This window comes from Ictidomys tridecemlineatus, chromosome 12, assembly GCF_052094955.1.
Source record: "Ictidomys tridecemlineatus isolate mIctTri1 chromosome 12, mIctTri1.hap1, whole genome shotgun sequence".
Classification (NCBI taxonomy): Eukaryota; Metazoa; Chordata; class Mammalia; order Rodentia; family Sciuridae; genus Ictidomys; species Ictidomys tridecemlineatus.
The window spans coordinates 14,708,754-14,717,360 of NC_135488.1; positions in this window are offsets into that span (position 1 = coordinate 14,708,754).

Below are 8,607 nucleotides of genomic sequence, written 5' to 3' on the forward strand. Positions count from 1 at the left end.
CACCCTGCCCGTGGATTAGATGTGACTTGAGCATGTTCCCAAGGGCTCATGTGTCAGGAGTGGCCCTCAGCGTGGGGACGTTGGGAGGTGGGATCTGTGGGGGACAAACCAAGGACAATGACAGGAAGAAGCAAGGCCGCTGTCCAGTGAGCCCCTGGTGGTAGGGCAGCCAGTCCCCTGAAGGTCCTCTGACCCCATCTCAGGAGGCGGCCTCTTCCTCCCTTACATGGCCCCTGTCGTGCCACCGTCTGCCACCGGCTCCTCCCCAGAGGCCCAACTGGTGCCCCCCACTCCATCTCGGATGCGGAACCTCCAGATCCAGGAGCGAAATGAAGCTTGATTCGTCGCGACCTCCGCCTGCCAGGGTGACTCACCCAGGAAACGGTGATGACCAGCTCAGCTCTCCAGGGGCCACAGCCATCCAGCTCCCAGAACCCGGGATCGCTGGGAGAAGCTCACATGTCCGCCATATGCTGGGGGAGGCTCAGGGTGTGAGAAAGACTGGGCCTAGGTCAGGAGGGGCCCCGGAGGACCCTCCCCTGCCACAGCTCAAAGCCCCAGAAAACAGAGGACGACGCTCGGGCTTCCTTGTCCTGCAGAATCCTGTGGACAGGACGCATAACTCTGGACAATCCCAGGGACACAGAAGTCTCTCTCCACGCACGTAGCCTTCCTGCCCCAGGGATAAGGCCCCGGAAATACATTTACTCTGGGAAACCCTCTTTCGGCAGCTGGGTCTAGTCAACCCTGACTTTCAAACAGGGGCTGTTAAATGCCAATAGCTTTGATTTTACATTTAAACCCAGTTGAAAGCTTTCCAGGCTCCTAAGAGAAAATGCTGGTCAGAGGACTTGGCTTTTCAACCGGTTTCTTTCAGAAACTCTTTTAAAACCGTAACCGCCACTTATAAATTATAGATTCTGTCCCTGGCCTCTCATGTTCGGTTACATAACCTTGTTATGTTAACATAAAAATTAAGCACGAGAGATGAATCAGCTAAATTGGATTCACTTATATAGATCAAACGCTGAGCCCAACCGGGAGCCAGAGGCCCTAAGTGCAGGCAGGGAGGAATTGGCTTCTTGGGTGGGTCTTGATTGGGTGGAGAAGGAGGGGAGGTCTGAGGACTAAGCGCCAGCCTTCAGGGTCGGCCGGTTCTGACCCTGCAGCCTGACAAGTTCTCACAAAGTGAGGAAGGGGCTGCCGGGGTCGACGGGGAGACCTGGGGGGTCTGCCAGGCACCTGGGCAGTTCTGGGTTCCCTCACTCCCCGCTAGGCCATTTCCAAGCCTCTTTTCGTATATTATCTCCTCTGATGCTCCCCGAGCAGAGCGGGGTGGGGGGAAGCAAGTTCCGTCGTCCCAGTTCTGCTAATTGAAGTGCAGAGGCTGAAAGGCTTCCAGGCCCTCTGTAAACAGGGGCCTCCTCCAACGGAAGAGAATTCAATCAAGCCACCCGATTGTTACTAGTCTAGACGCGGCTTGGCCTGAGTGTCCAAGTCCTGGTCTAGCCCACCGTCCAGATGCCAGTCCCCCCACCCATCCACCCCACACTCGGAGCTCCAGCACCCTGGAGCCATCCCTCGTCCATCCCAGGACTCCCTGCTCCTCAGCCCTGTCCTCAGCCTTTGGGGCTCAAGTTGGACACTGCCCCAGAGCCCTGGGTTCAGGGTTCTCCTCTGTGCTCAACAAGTCCTTGCCCTCTGCCCCTCGTAGCTCCATCGTTCCATTTCAGCAGCCCGTCTCCCTGCCTGCGACCCCTGGACTCCAGCCCTGGAGGCAGGCGCCTCCGTCTGGGCATCTGCAGGCGGCTGCACAGCAGGACTCTGTGTGTGTCAGCTGCGAGGCCTGGACACACGGCTCAGGCAGGACCTCAGCCACAGGTGTGGTGGTTGTTCCTCAGCAGTGTCCCCAAGACAGTCTGTCCTCTCCGAGCGGCCTTCTCCCTGGGGGCGCACAGTGTGTGCTCGGCTGGACTCCGGCCTCATCGACACTGGCCCACGTGCTCTCCAGAGCCAGCGCCCGAGGCTCCGACCTGACTCCACAGTGTCCCTCTGACCCCTACGGGCACCTGGCACCTTTTGCAGGAGGGGGAAGCACCATTGCCTTGGACGGTGCTGGGGTTCCCAGTAGGGCCGGAGCAGGGGCCAGGCTGGGGAGTCTCCTGGGAGTGCCTCTGGGGACCGTGGCAGTGGGAGGAAGCTCTCCGGGCATCACAGGGTGGGGGCCTGCCACGGTCAACACTGGGGAGTCTACACCAGCTCCGAAGCCCAGTGGTTAGTGTCGGGAGCTCAGGTGGGGGTCGGAGAAGGTCTGATGTGGCATTCCCAGGGGGAGCTTACCAAGTTCTCACGTGCAGAATCCCATCAAAAGCCGCATCAAAGGCAGGGTGCCCTCTGCAGCCAGCACTGCGTGGCCAATCAGCAGGTCGTGCAATGGTTTTAAAGCTACCTGCCAGCGTGGAAATGAGAAGGCAGGCCCAGGGGTTCTCGCAGGTGTCAGGTGACGGGAGGTGGCACGTGAGGGCAGGCCCCACTCTGCCCTCCACACATGGCCGTGGTCTGCAGGAACCTCTGGGAGCCGCCCCTCTCTGGTGGAAAGTAGTGTTCACGTCCCGATAGACTGAAGCTGACCGAGGACTGCGGTGGCTTCGGCTGACCGCAATCTGGTCCCTGCCCTTGGCTCTGGGCAGGCCCTGCTGCCCCACGTGGTGGTTGACACAGCCCCAGGGATACTTTGGGTCTTCCAAGGCAGGGTCATGAGAAGCTCACAGCGGCCACCTGGGCCTTGTGGAAGATGGGCTCTTGGGATTCCTGCTGGGCAGGGAGTCAGACACCCTGTAACAGACCTGACACCCAGGTTCAGCCACACCGTGAAAGCCAAGCCCGGGGAGGATGCTGACCCTGCAGAGAGAGCACATGCAGATCCCAGAGCTGGGGCCCAGTGCCCGAGCCAGCCAGGAAGCCATCATCCAGGAACAAACCCCAATGTCGAGTCTTCCTCACGTCTCAAATGCAAAACCAATGAGATCGTGAGCACAAGAACCTGGCTGTTCCCAGCCCGAGAGCTTCAGAGTGGTCTGTGCTACAGCAAGAGATCCCCAGAGCCAGAGCCCAGACTCCCACCGAGTTCAGAAGGATTCGAGCCCGAGTCCTGAAGACAAGCATGATTAGCACCTGCTCCACAAAACCCCCCACTTAGTCTCCATTTTTTTTTCCAGTAAATGTCATGCTCCAAGGGAGAATAACCAAGGAAAGTTCAAAGTAATAATATCAGAAATCTGCTTCCTTTTTTCTCTTTTGACATTTTATTGTGATATGAAGGCAGATGATGAAGGCCCTGATGGGTATATTTACTTCCTTTTGTTGGTGAGTGTTCAAAGGTAGGTTCTGTGTTGCCCTGATTAGCACCAAAGATGCAAATACCTGAGTTGCTCCTTCACCACACTGAGTCACGCTGCAGACACGGGGCCCGTCCACCTCCAGGACCAAGCATCTCATTAATGGGTCCCTTTTTATGAGCCCATGAGCTTGGCTCCGTCAGAAACTCCCCTGGCTCTGGCTGGGGCACAGCCCAGATGGCCCCACACCTGCCCCCCAGCAAGTGCGCCATTTTCCTCAAGGTCTCTAGAGCGCAAGGGATTGCCTCCCCAGTCACATGCCACTCTGGGATTCAGTGAGCACTCTCTTCTGTCACATGTCACCTCTGGGAGCCAATGGAGGCTGTCACTTCAGTCACATGTCACTTTCAGGATCCTTGGGAGCCCCTGCTCTGTCCAAGGGGCGGCAAGGCCTGGTCAGGGGAAGGACTACCACCTTCCACCTTGGCAGACACCCTCCTGTCTTGGTCAGTGCCAGCAGGTGGCCCCTGCCCCTGTTGTGCGGCTCAGCCTCTCCCTGGCAGGGCTGCTTGCTTAGCCTCGGGGGCCAGGTGGGCTGCACACCGAGGCCTGGCCCTCTGCTGGTGGCCGTTTGGGTGTTGCTGTTGTTTTTAGGAGCAGGCTCCTTGGTATTACCTCTTCCTTCCTCACACGGGGCTCTCAGGATCCCCGTGCAGAGGGAGTGTGACTGGCCTTCGGATGCTCCATGTCCACCCAGGTGCTGCCCCGCCGCCCAGGAAGCCATTGGGAGCAAACCTGCTTGGGGTCCCCATCCACGAGCGGCATCTCCAGCAGCCCGCTGGTCAGGGGTTTTCCAGATGAGATCCACGGGCATCGCCGGGGCTTGCGCTGGTGGGGAAAGAGAGGAGGTCACCCTCCCGTGTGGCTTAAGTCCTAGGCCAGACAGCCCAAAGCCATCAACCTATGGGCAGGTAAGTGCAGGTACTGAGAGTGACAAGAGGAGGCGGGGTGACAGGGTGCCCTGCGTAGGCCAGGGCCTCCGGATGGGGAGGTGTGGAAGGCTCTGCTGGGACAAGGAGGGACCTGGAAATCCAGGCAGAGGGACAGCAAGGGCAAGGACCAGGAAGCAAGGACCTCGGAGCGTCGAGGAGCACCAGGAGGTCAGGACGGAAAGCGCAGGGTGGCCCTCACCCTCCATCAGCCCCCACGCCATCGGAGGCCAGCTCCCCCCAACCGCTCTGCTAAGAGTTGGCTCCCACTGGGCACCTTTCTGTGTCTAAGCAGCTTTCTAGGCCTCTAGTCCCTCAGCTCCATCTGCTGGCCATGTCCCCTGCAGGAGCGCAGCGGGGAAGGGTGATCTCTGCCTTCAGGGCACAGCTCATGCCTCCTGCTGCTCCCAGAGCATGGTGGGTGCCCAAGGAGTCACCGCTGAGTGGCTGAGTGAGCAACTCACCCACATGAGCCACCTCGCCCTCAGGGACTTCGTTCCAAGCTCCCCAGGGACGCCGGGAACTGCAGATGGGACCAAACCCTATAAGTGCTGTGGTTTTCTTTTCCTGCCTGCGCCTGGCTGTGGTGACGTTGAGTTATAAAATAGGCACAGGAAGAGATGAGCGAGGACGGCTGATCATAAAATAGAACAGCTGGGACAACAGACGGCCGTGACGCTCCGAGTTGGCACTTCCTCTGTCCCTCCTTCACTGTGCCATGCTGACCACAGGGGACGGCAGGGAGCAGACACCATGGACACTGGGGGTCTGCTGCAGCTGGGGAGGATTTAGCACGTGGGTGTCCATCTTCGGGCCTGGAGGACAGGCCTCCCGCTGTCCTCACACACACCATTGTGACAACGGCACAGCCCCACTTGCTGCGGGCTCTTGTTCACTAGGTTTGTCTGAGAAGTTAGCCACCTCCAGGGTGGGATTGTGGTGGTGTCTATTCTGTGGATGAGGTGACGAGAGCGTGAGAGGTCATACCTCACCCAGTGTCACGCAGATGCTAAGGGACAGGAATGGGACTCTCTGGAATCTGCAGCCTGCAGAGCTCGGACACCTGGCATGGAGCAGGACTGGGTGCAGGGCCTCTTCCCCCCGGCTTCTGCCTCCTGTCTACACCCTCTCTGTCACCGAGCAGCACATCAGCTTCTGTCCCCCAGGTGGAGTGTCATGGGGCCGTGAGACCCTCTGGAGCCAAACTGGGCTCTACCTCCCGGGAGCCGCTCATCTCGGGCAAGTGAGTGTGCTTCCCTGTGCCTGGGTCTTGCCATCTGTAAGACAGAAGTCATCAGGACGGCGGCCTCGCACATCTCTCAGGAGGCTGAACACACTCATTCTGGAGAAGCTCCGTGTGACAGTGGGGCCAGCCTTGCTGGCACCCTAGAGACCAGGCAAGGTGGGGAATCCAGCAAGGTCCCACCCTTCCCGGTGGCCATGGGGGTGGGGCAGCCAGACAGCCAGGGAGCTGGGTCCCCAAGGGCAACAGCTCCTTTGCTAAGAGAGGGGACCTGTGAGCTGCCTGTCTGGAGACGCACCGGAGGATAAGGTGGCCCCAGGCAGAGAAGGGAGCACAAAAGTCCTGAACTTTTAGCAAGTTCTGAAGACGGCACGAGGGCAGTGTGGCAGGGCGCTGTGTCCACCCACAGTCACCAGCTCTTCCCAGGTCCTCAGGGAGGGACATGCTGTGCAGGGACTGAGCTAAACCTGCTCGGGACCAGGCTCAGGGGGCCTTGGACGAGGCCACAGCAGGAGAGGAGGCATCTCCCATGCCCACACTTTCATAGGGTCAGGGTCAGGGTCAGGGTCAGGGTCAGGGTTAGGGTTAAGGTCAGAGTCAGGGTTAGGGTCAGGGTTAGGGTTAGGGTCAGGGTCAGGGGTTATGTTTAGGGTCAGGGTCAGGGTCACGGTTAGGGTCAGGGTCAGGGGTTAGGGTCAGGGTTAGGGTTAGGGTCAGAGTCAGTGGTTAGGGTTAGGGTTAGGATTAGGGTCAGGGTTACGGTTAGGGTTAGGGTCAGGGTCAGGGGTTATGTTTAGGGTTAGGGTTAGGGTCAGGGTCAGGGTCAGGGGTTAGGGTCAGAGTCAGGGGTTAGGGTTAGGATTAGGGTCAGGGTTAGGGGTTAGGGTCAGGGTCAGGGGTTAGGGTCAGGGTCAGGGTTAGGGGTTAGGGTTAGGGTTAGGGTTAGGGCAGCAACCGCCCTCTGTCTTGGGGGGCAGCCAGAGTAGGGAAAGAGACACCCCAGCCCATGACACAGGGGACAGATGCTGCTGAGGTGGCTGGAGCCCGGGGATGGGGTGTGGAGTCTCTGGTGCACTGTGATGACCTTGGTGGCCCCCACCCCTCCACACCAGACGGGGCTTCCTCTGTCTCTGCCACTCACCTCACAGACAGATAAGGAAGATCACCATTTCTGAGTGTCGACCCTGTTTACTCTGTTCCTACTTCCTCTCTGGCATTTAATTTACAGGGCCATGAACCACATACAGAGTGAGAATAAGGCAATCTGTTGTCAAGAGGTAAAGGAGTCAACAGCAGGGCCCAGACGTCGGCGCTGTGGACACTGGTGCTGTGGGAAGGTCAGGCTTGAACGATGCCCTGGTCACAGGCTTGTGCTTGATAGAAGGTAGACAGCTGAATGACAGGAGGGAATGCCAGCAGAGGGTGGACCACAACCATCCAACGGAGTCAGAAGTAGCTGAGACGAGGTCGCGGATGGGCAGCAACTGCTCAGCCTTTGCCCAGTGTCCGCGGCTTTCATCTGCGGCAGGCCCTGCCCTGCCCCACCTCCACAGGGGTTTGGGGGTTCCAGGCTGTGGTCTGTTGGCCCCCCTGTTTCCAGGCCTGTGACAGAGCGAGGCCACTCACCTCACAGACAGGAAGCAAGAGAAGAGGGGGATAGTGTCCACAGTGCACCCCAGGGCACACCCCAAAGACCCGGAGACCCCCTGGGCCCCGCCGCCACCAGGTCCCACCACCTCCAATGCTCCACCTCCAACAGCACCGCCCAGGTACCAAGTCTAGCACATGGGCCTTTGGGTCATTAGGATCCATTTTGGAGGACGAGGACCGTGTGTCTCTTGCTTTCTCTGCTGGGCCCGGCGTTCAGGGCAGGACCAGGCTCACAGTAAACCCACAGCCAGGAAGGTGCCCGGGACTTGCTGGTGGGAACACGGGCAGCTGAGCGCACTTCTTCCCTCTAAGTGGCCCTGATAGGACTGCTGGGCTCCTACTTCACACGAGGGGCAGCTTTAGATTCCTCCCAGTGAGGCTGTGTCACTCCCTCACCTTCTCTGCCTCCCAGGTGGACACTCAGCCACTCCCTTGCCTTCTCTGCCTCCGAGGTGGACACACAGTCACTCCTTCACCTTCTCTGCCTCCCAGGTGGACACTCAGCTATGGAGACACCGAGGCCACAGACTGGGGAGAGGCCAGCATGGGCCATCCAAGGCTAGAGAGCCTGCCCTGGCAGCCACATCTCAGCCCCTGCACTGGACCGTGTCCATACCACAAAACAGCAGTCAGTGTGAGTGTCCTGGGGGAGCCCTGCCCTCTCCGGTTGCTGAAGAGCAGAGTCCGGAAGACCCAGCCTGCAGCACCAGTGGGGAGAGAAGGGCCGGCCACTGTGGGCCTCTAGAGCAGCGCAGGCCCTGCACAGCGCCTCCTGCCCATTAATCCCCCACCTGTGCTGGAGGGAGACCCCACGGTGCCCCTTTATGCTGACGAGAGGCTGAGGCTCAGAGAGGCTGTCAGGGTTTTCTCACAGGCCCTAGTGGAGTGTGGGACTGGTTTCCCGCTCCTACCCTCCTGCTGAGATGAGAGGGCAAGAGCTCCCAGGGAGACACAGCACCCCCACAGGGGAAGGTTGGGGACAGCGGGGACGCAGGCCAAGCAGGGCCACTGCACTGCCGGAGCCTTAAAGCCAGCATCAAGGTCCCCTGGAAGAACCCAGACCTCTGAAGAGGTCCCTGCAGCAGCTGCCTGTGGCCCCTGGTCCTTGGCTGGAAACAGAGTGTCCTGAAGGGAGAGGAGGTACCCTGCCACCGCAGAGGGAGCCTTGGGATGGGAGAAGACTGGCTTCCTGTGTCGGGCCCATTCCTCCCAAAACCCCGGGGGCTGATCTAACTGTAAAATGAGCCTGTCAGGCTGCCTGCCCTTGTCACTGTGCTTTTGAAGTCACCACCATCACCTTGAATTCAGTTTCTAAGTTACGAGTAGAGTCAGTTGGGTCTTTCGTGGCCAGACAACCCTAGAAGGCAGGTCACAAGACAGACATTGA